General features: G+C 36.5%; 1 protein-coding gene across 3 annotated transcripts in view; it reads right to left on the bottom strand.

The window, feature by feature from the left end:
* The window catches only part of foxj1b (forkhead box J1b), a 44273-nt gene that overhangs the window by 29216 nt on the left and 1941 nt on the right, over window positions 1-13116 (bottom strand). For all 3 annotated transcript variants that reach the window (XM_086063717.1, XM_086063715.1, XM_086063716.1), the window contains exon 2: window positions 380-466. The gene's annotated coding sequence lies outside the window, so the exon portion shown is untranslated. The remainder of the gene's footprint in view (window positions 1-379; window positions 467-13116) is intronic.

The raw sequence follows: 13116 nt of genomic DNA, 5'->3' as shown, positions 1-13116 counted from the left end.
GACGTCAGTAGCCGTCAATGGCAGTGAATGAGTTAATTTGAACTAAATTCTTATGAATTATGAAATTACTGTATCATTGAGTAAAAGATGCAGCCATATTTATATTAATTAAAAAAAAAATCCACCTTTGTTAACAAGAGTATGAAAACTTAGAAGAAAAATATTTTACATTTTATTGTACATTTAGACCATATATAAAATTTAGGATTAATCATGAGTTAACTATTGAAGTCATGCGATTAATTACAATTAAAAAATGTAGTCGCCTGACACATTATCAGTTATTTTGATAATGGAGTAGTTGCCTATTATTCGTTGCGCCTCAACAAAAGTCACCGTATTCGGCTGCAATTCTCACAAGCTGAAAATTTCAACTCACCAGCGAGCAGAACGTGGGCGTCGCTCCCCCGTCAATCTCGACTGCAGACACGTGACCTTTCACCTTCTATTGACTTCTGAGGGTGAGCTGAGGAGTGGAAGACACATTGGGACATCTTTTTCAACTTATGACCAGAAGTTCACAAAACATCTGCCAAACAATGGAAAATAACGCTCTTGATCAAAAAGTTACTAATTAACCGCATTAGCAGCCCAAAAATGGTTCTCTTAAATGTTTCGTGCTGGAAAAAAAAAAATAGATTCAATTATGACCCACATAACAGCACATTCTGTTTTGTGTTGCAAGTGTCCTGTAAAATTTCACAATTTCAATAAACAAGACACGAATCTTGATTCTGCTTGTCTGTGTTTATGGCTGCCAAAGATTACAGCAACAGTCCAACCGCTGTTGCACTTTCTGTGTGTGCGTGTGTGTGTGTGTGGGGGGGGGGGGGGGTGTGGGGGGTGTGTGTGTGGGTGTGGGTGTGTGTGTGTGTGTGTGTGTGACCGCACTGAACCTGCGACAATGGCTGTGTGCCATTCCAGCCACTCTTGTGTCCGAGATCCTGAGTGGAACACAAAGCCGGCTTTCTTTCTGCCTTCGCTGTTGTATCAGTGCTGCCTGACTGCATGCATTAGCAGCAGCCTCAGCAAACACACACACACACACACACACACACACACGCGCACATGCACACACACTGGGGGAAGTGACATTCCCATTTCCTGTAAGCCAGCTGGATGGTGTGAGTAAAATGATGTACCATTCCGACTAATACAATTGCTCGGGTCCCAAACAAAATGAGATCAAGCCTTTAAATGTGATGTAAGCCGAGTAGCCTGTAAACTGTAGATTAGCGTGCACGTTGCCATAGCAGCAGTTTTATCGGAAGCGCTTCGAAGAAGAGCGAGCAAAACAAAAGGATGTTTTCACTTTAATTGGCGTTGCGGAGAAGTGCGATTGTGTTCGTTTGGTGATAAAACACAGAAAACCATTGCAACTAAGCTGCCGTGATTAGTCGGTCTTCGCGAGGATAAAGAATATGATGAGTGCCGTTGTCGGATGTTTTATCTGCATGTGTTGCTAACATTTGTGGTCAAATAGACGTTGCGTATCCTTCCTGTTAGGTTGGTTTCTCAGGAACAGCAGTAATGTTCCCGGGTCAATTTGCCCCAGGTGTTTGATAAAAAAAATTGTATCCCCACCCCCACCACCCCAACCAAAAAAACTGCCATTAATTCATTAAAAAAACTTATTTTATTTTTTTTACAAATTAGGGGCAGGGGGCGATACTTTTTTTAAATTGTAATTAATTGCCTGACTTCACTAGTTAACTCTCGATTAATCACAAATTTTACATCTGTATGTTTTCATACTCTTGTTAACTAAAGTGGGGGGAAAAATGTTAAACTAATAGAAATAGTTCAAATTAATTTTTGACGTTTTTAGCCGTCAATGGCAGTGAATGAGTTAATAGCTTTCATTGCAAATATTTAAAATGAACATTTTTCTCAAGTTTCATCATGAAATACTGGGTCAGTTTGACCCAGACAATGTTTATTGTTCCAAAAGTGGCCTGATCATGAATTATAGCTCATGATTAACAGTTTTCAATTCAAATGTTGATGAAAAGTTGTGAGGGGAAAAAACTACTAATTTGTAGTTCTTAAACTTTAAAATGGGTCAGTTTGACCCGGGCTATTGTTCCAAAAGCATTCCAATAAACGTTGTTTATAGCTTATTATCCGTTTTAATTGAACATACATCGAACTTAACAATTTCTTAGTATATTGATATAAATTTTCATTGCAAAAAAAATTTGGGGTTAAATTTGACCTGGTATTTGCTCAACGTTCAAATATGTTGAAATGAACCTTCTTTTAATAATTATTATCTCTTAGTGCCAAATTTGATAGCCACAAGCTAACATTTGTTTGTTTTTGTAACTTTCACATGAGTCATTTTGATCCACAACGTAACAGGAGGGTTAAGTCTACATCAGGGCTAATTTTGAGAAGCCGACTTGAAGGGCAACCAGTTTGATTTAAACTTCTGAAATAAGAAAATTGCTCAAAATACGTTCAATTATGGTAATAATAATTGATTTTCATCCACGTGGAGACAAGTGATAATGTTGATTATTTGAGAAGGTAACAAACAGATTAAAAATAAATAAATTAGCAGGTCAGGTCAGCGGCTCCTCCACCATGTTGGTGACAAAAAATATATATATATATTTTTTGTCCTAAAGCATTCGAGTTGGACAGACTTTAAAATAAACATTTATGGCAACAATGTTAGCATACAAAAAGCTAGCCGTTTGCTCCAGTAGTATTAAAATCAAATAATGTGAGAAAGCCAACTTTTACAAAAGCAAAACTTAAAACATTTCATGTTATACAAGTTTGTCGCCTTTGGAATTTTGAGTTCACCCAACTTTTTGACTGTGTAATGATGAGTTATTAACATTGTTTTTTAGTTTTAAATTATATTTTAGCCGTTTTAGATTTAGTTAACTCAGTATGGCTAAATGAATAGCATTTTTATGTGTCTCACACTCCTGAGAAAATAAGGGAGTGTATGGGTCTGGTATCTGTCTCTTCCGAAGGAGACGGGCCGATGTGTGATTGTTTTTCTCTAATCTGATTTATAGCTATGGGAACTTGCTGAACTTGCAGAAGGGAGGAGAGAGGGATTTTCTTGTATTCATTTAGTTGTAACCAGGTGTGTTGTGGGCTGACCTTTTTCTGAACCCTTTTTGTGAATAAATAACGATGTGGGCTAAAAAGAAAGCATCACATTTGAACGGAGCACTGCTTGGGTGACTTCAAATGTGCGACCAGAAGCTTCTGGTAATACCAACCTTTGCAAAGGAACTTCTTCAACAGAATCTCACCATTCAATTAATTGAACACGCAAAGAGTACAATACTTAATATTGTCTACTCTAACAAATGGTGACCGCCGACGCTGAATTATAACGAATGGTCTCCTCCGTTGAACCAAACGGATGGTGTTATTTTGACGTGGAACAAGCTACGGCGTTCAAGGACGGGCGGAACTTCTAGGCCTAAATAAATAAAGTACGGTAAGTGGAGACTGTTATCCACGTAGAAGAGGTTGTGTCTGTCTGGTCCGCTGCAGCTGGTTTTTTCGTCTTCCAAATTATCTAAATTTTAAAAGAGATCTGTGTGAACAAGTTAAAGTTTGATGTCGTTTGAGAGTTGATAATTCCGACGATCTTGAACTAAACACGTCGTGGAGTGGTGCATTTGAAGGTGACGTAATGCAGACTCGAAGTGATGAAGCTTTTTTTGTACAGGAAGAAATAGCGGTTAATTTTTTGATTTGTTTTGTTTTTCGTCAACGCTATGAAGAATCCTTAGACCATAATATATATTGAATAAAAGGGTTTGCCGGATGACGTAACAAGTCTTTCTTGTTTACTAAGGATCGCGAAGATTATGGTACGCGCTTCTGTTTTTTAAGCAGTTTTGGCCGGATTTGAGGACAAGTAACATAATTGTTCATGGCTCTTGGTGTGAAAGTTCTCTACACGTAATATGTATTTTATTTGAAAAAGCGCCTGTTTGAAATTGAACAGAAAGGGGTCCAGGTTGATTACAGCGATGATTGGATTTTGTATCACTGTATTTGCAATCGAGAGATTACGTGATTTATTTTATTTTATTTTGTTGGCGCTTCTACAATATGTAGTTTTGAGGTCAGGATTCCCGTTTGAATTCCTTTTGTTCCACGGTTGAATTCGTGAGCGCGTGACAAATTTCTTAAAAAATAAGCGCCTTGCAAAAATTTTGCAATAAAGGGAGAACAGTTTAGCTCAGCGGGATTGGGTAACCGCTGTGTATAAACGAGAGGTCACGTGATTCTTATGTCTGTCTGTGTGTGGCCATATGTGTTAACATATTGAACTATTAATATTAAAAGTGAGACGTCACTGTATTAAAACCGAATGTATACATCAAAAACTACAAACAAAATGGAGGCGATTTCGACCCGGATACAGAATGGTTTGTCCTGAATGCGCTTCCGGTTCAGGGAAAAATAAAAGCGTCGATGAACAATGAAAAAACGAACTGTGGATCGATTGTATAAAAAGCTTTCGCTGGACAAAATGGTATGTCAGACTTTTGTATATTTTTTTGTTGGTAATGGAAAAAGGCTGAATTTGATGTTAAAATGACTCCAGCATTTGTGGAGCAGTTTACGGGTGGTTTGTTTGAAGTTATCCGTTTATTGAAATTACCGTACGAAGCTGCGGTTTAAATGCTATAAGATTTGTAGACAACGAATTGAAGGAATAACACCGTTTATTATTTTATAATGACTGAAGAGTGTGTGCGTATGCATTTGAGTGTGTGACCTAGCTTCTAAAAAGGTGGGGGCTATTTTTGTCATTGTGAGTGATAAATGTGATTTTGTTTGTTTTTTATCTATATTTTTAACTAAGTTTGGTGTTGTTTTTGTGTGAGATGAGACTGTTGTGATAGTGGCGTTTGTTTTATTAATGGGAATGGGATAAAATAGGTTTTGCGATTTATAATCTTAAGACCCCCCCCCCCCGTTTCTAGGTTAGAATAAAAAAAGGTGGGGGCTGGGCTGTGCGCTGTGAGCATAATGTGTCCTCGTAATGGGACTCTTTTTTTGTCAAAATGGTAAGAGAGGAATGATAAACAATATAAAATAAGTAATAGTATTTGACTGAGCTAATAAATCTTTACACTTTAATGATTGATGATGATGGTTAATTTGTTAACTTTCCCTTTTCGGGACAAATGAATAAAGAGTAATGATAAAATAATGGCATTTTGTTTGAGAGTTGATATAATTATGCCTACATCTTTATAGCTGTGGCTGGAAGTAAGATAGTTGAATAAGGAGTTATGAATGTTTTTGGAATTGACATGTTGATAATGATTTTTAATATTTGTTTTTTTTTTCTGAGTGTGTCATTTCAGAAACTGATGTTTGAGTTCCAAGGCAGATGAGGGTTTGATGGCCTTCACTGATTACAAATTGCGAACGGGATGCGCCCCAGCTGCTGATACGTTGTATGGCTAGTAGCTATTTGAAGGGGTATTGAAAAAAAAAAAAGAAAAAAGAAATGAATAAAGAGGCTGTGTTTTTTACGAAACATTTTTGAGAAAGCAGGGAGTGAACTGTCTTGCTATGATCCCATATCCTCAGTCTGGCATTTTTAAAGCATTGTATCAACGAGTGTGCATTTTTTGATCAGGTGAGCTCTCAGAAAGACTGTGTGTCATCGGATCCACATTGCAGACAGCGTCTGAATGGATGTGGCAGAGATCAAAGGTCAAAAGCCGCAGAGCAACAGTCTTCTCGTCCTGTGCCTAAGAAAAACATGATGTTCAAATTCCTCAATGCCCAGTGACTGTGTATACGCCTCATTATAGTGACTTCTCCCCTATGGCTGTTTTGCATCCAGAGGAAATCTAAATGCCTGCTCTGAACATTGCTGCCACAACAGCCGCCATGCTGGCCAGGACTGAACATTGACAACAGCTGCCGTCCTGCCTTTTGCTGGGGGTCTGGACTGAGAAAGTTGGTGGTCGGAATGAGATGTGATCCATTCAGTAAAATGCTACATAGTGATATGCAAGGCATTTTTAATGTGTTGAGTGGGGAACTGTGATCTATAGCAAGATATTTCAGGAAATTGAAAACGACATATGTAAATTTGAAATGAGGGATTGAGAAAATTTATTTCAATCTATAGCCTACTAAATTTTTGCCTATATTTTTGGGAGAATCAGTTTCTGAATTGGTACAATGGGAATTTTATTAATATGTTATTATATGATATATTTTTATTTTCCCCGTGAGGAACTTTTTGGACTTCGTCCAGCTGCAGCTATAGTATAAAATAAATAATAGAATAAAGTAAAAGACTAACTAAGAGTTTGATGGCTAAGTTTGATTTTTTTTTTTTACAGCACTGTGATTTATAAATCCCAGAAATATTTTGTGTGCTGTGTTTTTTTATGAGCCCCGCTAATATGTGAAAGATTAGCAGTTTGAAGATGATTTTTAGTTTGATTAAATCTAGGTAATGGTAGATATTTGTAAATTTTGTGTGATTTTATCCTCAGCCCCACTAATCTATAAAAGAGGTGAGGTTGATTGGCAGTTTAAATAATTTTCGGGACTCTAGGAGAATTAGAGTAATATGGTTACCTCTATTTTTATAGCCCCAAAGTCATCATATATTAGTGTCTTAAGTTGTATCTGCTTATGCTCAGTTTTATAGTGTTTTGTAGCTCTTTTGTTTATCTCATAGCCTGATTTAGAGGGTTGAGTTATTTATGACGTTTTTTGAGTTATGAGGTCTCTATTTTGTCCTCCCTTTATCTTGACGTGTTTGAAAAAATCAGTGGATCTTTGTCAAATGAGGGAGTTTATGTTTAAGAATTTAACCAATGTAGACGAGTTAGAAAATTAAAATCAAACTTAAAAACGAAATTAAAAAGGTTGTGGGGTATCGGCCTACACTCCAATTGACAGGATGAGTTTGAAAGTGATAATCCACAGTTTAAAAATGAAGAAATCTACCAGAGGAAATCGATCGCAAAGTAAGTCTGAAGCAAGCAAGGACAATAATGCATATTTGCCGAATGAAGGTAATTGCATTATATTATATCTTTTATCTCAGAATCACATGTGAAAAATGTAATGTTTGGAGCCCAGTGTTTGCAAAAGAGTATAGATAATATGAATATATGTGAGTTTTTCCCAGCATGCCAGGATTCGGCCGGTCATGGGATTCTGGGAAGAGAATAAGAGATATGAAAGGCGGCACAGTTATGCAAATTTAGAACAAATTTAGTCATGGTAAAAAATTACCTATTATTGATAAATATTTATAAGCTCTGTCTTATATTAATGAATGAGCGAATGTCATTCAACTCAATCAAGGGCTGGGCTCTATTTTAATGTCACAAAAATAGATATTTTCCTGTTCCAACAGCACAGGACCTACGGATCTTAATCAAATAACATTTATTAATCCCAACTAACAAAACCTATCAGGGTTTTTTCCTCCAAATAAAATTTATGTGAGTTTATGAGAAACTAAAAATGAAAAGTTTTTGCACTCAGGAGAACGGCCCCAGGGGGTTGGTGAGGAAATCTTGTGCAGTTCTCTGCACAGAGAATATGCCACATCTGGTCTACAAGGCTTCCGGAGACGTGCCAGGCTCGGCCATCTCATCAACTGATGCTCTCAGGTTGAAAGGAGAGACGAAATTCCACAACTGGATCATCAATCTTATCACCTCCGACCTGGAGCCACGTCAGCTGACCCAGTGATCGTTCTGGAGCGGCCGTTTCGACACCGTTTGAGGACATCAGTCAACGGATCAAGAGCAAGTGCCTTTTCTTGGGCAATCATTCCTTTGATCAGTCACATTTTGGGCAGAATAATCCCAGGTGACAAATCGAAGAATTTGGGTAGTCTACCCCAAATTCTTAAAGAAGAGACGAACTATTGCGACACTCTTTTCATTAAAAAAAAAAAAAAAAGACCTTCAAAGAACTTCATCACAAGATGGCTTCAAAGAACACATATTCGTCTGCCGATACATTGCGACACTTTTTAATGAACAACATTTTATGTTAAGCCTCACATATGCTATGCTTATTCCACTAAAAATCTTTTAAATGTATCAAATTGTTTTTTAATGTCATATGATTGCTAAACTATCTCCTCTTCTGCTAAAGGGATGTTTTAAGGATAATTATTTTTATCACACAACCATTGAAAAAAAAAATGTTTTAATGTGTTGAGCTCTCAAGAGCTCAAATGAGGGAATGATGAGTTATTAACATTGTTTTTTAGTTTTAAATTATATTTTAGCCGTTTTAGATTTAGTTAACTCAGTATGGCTAAATGAATAGCATTTTTATGTGTCTCACACTCCTGAGAAAATAAGGGAGTGTATGGGTCTGGTATCTGTCTCTTCCGAAGGAGACGGGCCGATGTGTGATTGTTTTTCTCTAATCTGATTTATAGCTATGGGAACTTGCTGAACTTGCAGAAGGGAGGAGAGAGGGATTTTCTTGTATTCATTTAGTTGTAACCAGGTGTGTTGTGGGCTGACCTTTTTCTGAACCCTTTTTGTGAATAAATAACGATGTGGGCTAGAAAGAAAGCATCACATTTGAACGGAGCACTGCTTGGGTGACTTCAAATGTGCGACCAGAAGCTTCTGGTAATACCAACCTTTGCAAAGGAACTTCTTCAACAGAATCTCACCATTCAGTTAATTGAACACGCAAAGAGTACAATACTTAATATTGTCTACTCCAATAGTACCAAAATATTGATGCTAGTTGTATTAGCTCATATATGGTCTTTCCAGTTATGTGTTAGCATTAAGCTAGTAGGCGTTTGCTAGCTAGGTAATGGTTTGATACACAATGTGTAATTCTGTTTGCTGTATATAATTTTTGAGGGTATAAATTCCAACTGGGAGTGGAAATAAAAGCACTTGGCCTCTTCTTTTTTTGGGGGGGGGGGGGGGTGTTACTATCTGCTATTAGCTGTGAAGTTTGCTGCCACATTTTTGGTTGCAAAAAATATGCTTAGTGATGGATTATATTGATACACAATGTGTAATTCTGTTTGCTGTATATCATTTTTGAGGGTATAAATTCCAACTGGGAGTGGAAATAAAAGCACTTGGCCTCTTCTTTTTTGGGGGGGGGGGGTGTTACTATCTGCTATTAGCTGTGAAGTTTGCTGCCACATTTTTGGTTGCAAAAAATATGCTTAGTGATGGATTATATACAGAAAAATACCTACCGTAATTCAGATAACTCATAATTCAAAGTACAATTGTACCACATCCCTTCACTCGGTTAGCTTGACATTCATGTGTCCCCAATAAAAATGGCTTTCACTCATTGTACAATAACAGAAATGCAGCCAGCTCGGCCTGTCGAAAGCAAGTCCCATCTCCCTCCTGACAAGGGCCGATTGGAATGCATCAAATTAGATTTCCAAAAGTGAAGCCACACAAAAGTGTCCAATAAAAGCCATTTTACAGGTGAACGAGCAGCTTGTTACACTGCAGGGTATCGCCGCCACAAACATTCTCGCACTCCCAGTCCACGAAGGCAGCTGTTCTTTTGTACCCGAGTGGAACGGCGGCCCGCTTCCAAAATATGACTTACTGTATATGTGACTCAATGTGCTCTTATAGCTTGGTCTGCTTAGCATCAAACACATTTTTCTCCACTGATGTCTCCCTCGTCTGTGAGGCGGATCTACGCCCGCAGCCATTATGAAACATTCATGATTCCCGCAGGGGGAATTTGGCTATTTGAGAGCAAGCAGAGACACTGCAAATTGGTTGTACACAACATGACATGAACACTTAACGAAATGGACCAATAGTGTACAACCACACATACTGTGTATTAACAGTAATGGGATAAATAAATTCTGCGTCAATATTTGTGTGTAATACATCGCCCTGATAGGACCCACATTGCAGCAGCTTGTTTGTTTATTGGCTTTTTGTGGCCTGGAACTTGATTGCAATTGACCCATTTTACAATATAACAGTTTCAGTCCTCCATCCGTTACATCATGCTTGGGATTTACATTGCAGGTCCAACTGCCCAATTCTAATGTAATGCTTATATAGGTGACAACATTTTTGTAATCGTCTACAATCTTTCAAGGGTTATGTGATGTTAAGTACATCAAGAGCCATATTTGTTTTGACTATTGACATTTAACACAAGCTAGCGAGCACAAGCTAGCTTGTTGGATTTCTCTACCTTTGTAAGCGATTGTTTGTTTTTCTTTTAAATATAGTTTTACTTCATAAAGTGTTTAAATCAATTGTTGTCATTAATGTGGAATATCCATTTAGTTTTGTTTTTAATCGTTCTAATTTCAGTTTGCTAGCACAATGCGCAAGTTCCCAAACAAACTCGTAAATTAAATGTTCAAAGTACCAACTTTATATTGCTAATAGTAGGCCTACAGATTTTCTTTTTCATGGTCAACACTGGGTATCGCCAATTATTTCTTCCGTTTCAGGTGACCAAGCCATCTCACCTGTAAATATGAAATTGTGTTTATAAAAAAGGAATGACAAAATCTGGAAAAAATCCACAACCTTGTTTTTTTACATTTACATTAGCACAGCTGAAATGGTGCACACCATGGATTGTCCAATCAGATTTCACCTTCTATGTGTTGCCGTGTCAATCTATTCTGCCCAGTGCCTTCCAATTCAGTAAACTTAAACGACATCATCAATGGGACTGGCATTTTCTTTTTTTGTACAGTAGTATTAACTCATTCACTGCCATTGACAGCTATAGACGTAAAAAATCATTTTAACTATTTCTATTAGTTTAAAATGTTTTCCACTTTTGTTAACAAGAGTATGAAAACCTATAATTTTTTTATTGTACATTTAGAAAATATGTCAAATTTGTGATTAATCATGAGTTAACTAGTCATGCGATTAATTACGATTACAAATTCTAATTGCCTGACGCCCCTAATTTTTAATACTTTTTTTTAATTAAGAAAATAAGTAAAGATTATTAAAAATTAGGGGCTTTAGGTGATTAAAATTAATTGTAAGTAATCGCGTGACTTCACTTGTTAACTCATGATTAAAAAATATATATATTATGAGAAACTAGGGGCATCAGGCAATTAAAATTTGTAATCGTAATTAATCGCATGACTTCACTAGTTAACTCACGATTAATCACAAATTTATCTGTTCTAAATGTACAATAAAAAAAATTCTAGGTTTTCACACTCTTGCTAACAAAAGTGGAAAAAAATGTTAAAACGAATAGAAATAGTTCAAATGAATTTTTGACCTCTATAGCCATCAATGGCAGTCAATGAGTTAATTTTATTTGAAAAATAAAAATGGAGACAATTAGATGAGCGAGCGTAACTTGCGGCGCAGAGAGCTAACGATCGCATGTGAGCTGAATGTGATGCACATGTGCTCTTCATAGTGCTGATCCCGCACACTGGCACGGTGCCTCCCTCTCCCTCTCTCCCCCTCTCCCCCTCTCCCTCTCCTTCCATCCAAAAAGACAAAAGAAACTTTGAAACTGTCCCCGTTTGATGACATCATTGCTCCTTCAATCAATGACATCACCTTTTCAAAGAATGATGTCATGGCTGGCAGACAGGACACACATGATACACACTAAGCCAGGCATGACGCAACGGCTGGTCTGAGCCACAACCGAATGGCGTCACACTTGAACGGCAAAATAATCCGCGGCTACTCTTCTACTGTACGGCCGGCTAATCACAGATTGACCTACATCGAGTGCATTTACGATAGCGTGACGCTCAAAGAGCCGCTTCCTTTCAGAGATGCGAGTTATGTAACAGCGTCTCGCTGGCTTCTACGGCACCCAAATGAGGGAAAAAACGGCTAATTATCTGTCTGCTTATCTGTTGCCATGGTAATTTATCATTCATCGCCACTCTAAATATTTACCCTGATGATTTCATTTAAATGGTCTATTTGCAAAAGGTAAACACATTTTGACCTCGTTTTATGCAAAATCAACAAAGAGGCTTCCTAACATTTGAATGAGATTCAGTACAGTAGCTGTATGAAAAAATATGCCTTTAACTCATTCACTGCCACTGATGACTACAGATGTCAAAAATTCCTGTGAACTATTTCTATTAATTTAACAATTTTTCATTTCATTTCATTTTTTTAAGAAAACCTATATTTTTTATTATACATTTATAACAGATATAAAATTATCATGCGATTAATTACGATTAAACGCCCCTTATTTTTATTTTATTTTTCAAATTAGGCCCGTCAGGCGATTATTATTATTTTTTTGTAATTAATCACATGACTTTACTAGTTAACGATTTATCACAAATGTTATATCTGTTCTAAATTTACAATAATTGGATTTTTTAAGTGGATTTTTTTTAAACTAATAGAAATAGTTCAAATATTTTTTTGTCGTCTATAGCCATCAATGAATGGCAGTGAATGAGTTAAAAATATTTTTTTTATCAACACTATATTGTTTTTTATTGTATTATATTATACATAATTATTTTAAATAATATAGGTTACATTTAGTAGCTCTAGCTAACATTTTTGTAGATATTTTATTGTATCTTTTCATGAGAAAACACTAAATATTTATATTTAGTTAAGTTTTTGCTCATATTTGACTTTTATATACTAGTTGACATTTTAACACACATTTTTATATATTTTAATAGTAGTGTAGCTATGTATAAACAGAATAAAGTGACCATAATTAAAAGTCATGAGAAAAGTGTCACATCGAAATAGTTGCCTCTGTTCAAATTGGTGCCATTCTTCAAATAAGCCACCCACTTGTCAAATAACCACCTCTCAAAATAGACGTCTTCATTTTCTCCTGATGTCACTATAATGACTTTTATTGTCTCCACATTTTCACCATGTGATACAGTAGCGACAATGCATCCTAATTCGATTACCCTTTCCACCATGGGTGGAGGATATTTGTGACATCATAGGAGGAGCCAATAATAAAGGAACGCATAAGGCTATATGAGCTAGTGACATTAAATTCTTCTTGTGACAGCGTGTTTAGTTAGATCCGACCTGATGAAAAAGAGATCAGTTCAGAACATTAAAAACAATTTTTTTTAATCTGATTTTTTGTTTTTTGATTTTA

This window comes from Leptonotus elevatus, chromosome 20 (genome assembly GCF_054856555.1).
Source record: "Leptonotus elevatus isolate MCC_2025b chromosome 20, RoL_Lele_1.0, whole genome shotgun sequence".
Lineage (NCBI taxonomy): Eukaryota > Metazoa > Chordata > Actinopteri > Syngnathiformes > Syngnathidae > Leptonotus > Leptonotus elevatus.
This window is presented reverse-complemented; position numbering and strand designations above follow the sequence as displayed.